This window comes from Arachis hypogaea, chromosome 16, assembly GCF_003086295.3.
Source record: "Arachis hypogaea cultivar Tifrunner chromosome 16, arahy.Tifrunner.gnm2.J5K5, whole genome shotgun sequence".
NCBI lineage: Eukaryota > Viridiplantae > Streptophyta > Magnoliopsida > Fabales > Fabaceae > Arachis > Arachis hypogaea.
In genome coordinates, this window is record NC_092051.1 from 77119233 (window position 1) to 77121053 (window position 1821).

General features: G+C 31.2%; 1 non-coding gene across 1 annotated transcript; it reads left to right on the plus strand.

Annotated features, from left to right (window-relative positions):
- Positions 1–305: 305 nt before the first annotated feature.
- On the plus strand, positions 306–413 carry LOC112761316 (small nucleolar RNA R71). The gene has a single exon (XR_003181716.1). It is a non-coding gene; the product is annotated as a small nucleolar RNA R71 (small nucleolar RNA).
- The last annotated feature ends 1408 nt before the right edge of the window (positions 414–1821 follow it).

The window sequence follows — 1821 nt, forward strand, 5'->3', positions numbered from 1 at the left end:
GATTCCTTCAATCCATTCAGACTCTGAGAGATCATATTGACTTGTTGAGTCAATATTTTATTCTGAGCCAATATGGCATTCAGAGTATCAATTTCAAGAACTCCCTTCCTCTGAGGCGTCCCATTACTCATAGGATTCCTTTCAGAAGTGTACATGAACTGGTTATTTGCAACCATGTCAATGAGTTCTTGAGCTTCTGCAGGCGTTTTCTTTAGGTGAATGGATCCACCTGTAGAATTGTCCAATGACATCTTTGATAGTTCAGACAGACCATCATAGAATATATCCAGGATGGTCCATTCTGAAAGCATGTCAGAAGGACACTTTTTGGTCAGTTCCTTGTATCTCTCCCAAGCTTCATTGAGAGATTCACCTTCTTTTTGTCTGAAGGTTTGAACATCCACTCTAAGCTTGCTAAGCTTTTGAGGAGGAAAGAACTTGGCTAAGAAAGCCGTGACCAGCTTATCCCAAGAGTCCAGGCTGTCTTTAGGTTGAGAGTCTAACCATATTCTAGCTCTGTCTCTTACAGCAAATGGGAAAAGCATAAGCCTGTAGACCTCGGGATCAACCCCATTGGTCTTAACAGAATCACAGATCTGCAAGAATTCAGTTAACAACTGAAAAGGATCTTCTGATGGAAGTCCATAAAACTTGCAGTTCTGTTGCATCAGAGAAACTAATTGAGGTTTTAGCTCAAAATTGTTTGCTCCAATGGCAGGGATTAAGATGCTTCTTCCATGTAAATTGGAATTTGGTACAGTAAAGTCACCAAGCATCTTCCTTGCATTGTTATTATTTTCGGCCATGCCTCCTTCTTTTTCAAAAATTTCTGTCAAATTTTCTCCAGAGAGTTGTGCTTTAGCTTTCCTTAGCATCCTCTTCAGAGTCCTTTCAGGTTTAGGATCAGCTTCAACAAGAATGTTCTTATCCTTGTTCCTGCTCATATGAAAAAGAAGAAAACAGAAAAGAAGAGGAATCCTCTATGTCACAGTATAGAGATTCCTTTATGTGAGTAGAAGAAGAAAAGAAATTCGAACACAGGAAGAGGGAGATGGTTCGAATTTTTAAGAAGAAGAGAAGTGTTAGTAGATAAATAAATAATTAGAAGGAGGTGAGAGAGGAGAATTTTCGAAAATTAAAATAAAAAAATATTTTTGTTTTTAATTTAAAATTAAAATTAAAATTCGAAAATTAAGAAAGGAAAATTAAATCAAATAAATTAAATTTAAAACAAATAGTTAATTAAAAAGAAAATTTTAGAAAAAGGGGAAGGTGATTTTCGAAAATTAGAGATAGAATTAGTTAGGTAGTTTTGAGAAAAAGATAAGAATCAAACAAAAAAATAGGATTAGTTTGAAAAAGATTTGAAAATCAATTTTTGAAAAGATAAGAGGTTAGAAAAGAAGTTAGAAAAGATTCTGAAATTGATTTTGAAAAGATGTGATTGAAACTTATTTTGAAAAAGATTTGAAAAAGAAATTAAAAAAAAGATTTGATTTTGAAAATTAAAGTTGATTACTTGACTAACAAGAAACAAAAAGATATGATTTAAAATTTAAAGATTGAACCTTTCTTAAGAGGCAAGTAACAAACTTAAAAATTTTGAATCAATCACATTAATTGTTAGCATTAATTTCGAAAATATGAAATAAAAATAAGAAAAAGATTTTTGAAAATTATTTTGAAATTTTCAAAAATCATAAAAGAAAAATGAGAAAGATTTGATTTTTGAAAAAGATTTGAAAAAGATAGAATTTTTTAAATTGAAAATTTGATTTGACTTATAAGAAACAACTAGATTTTAAAAATTTTGAAAAAGTC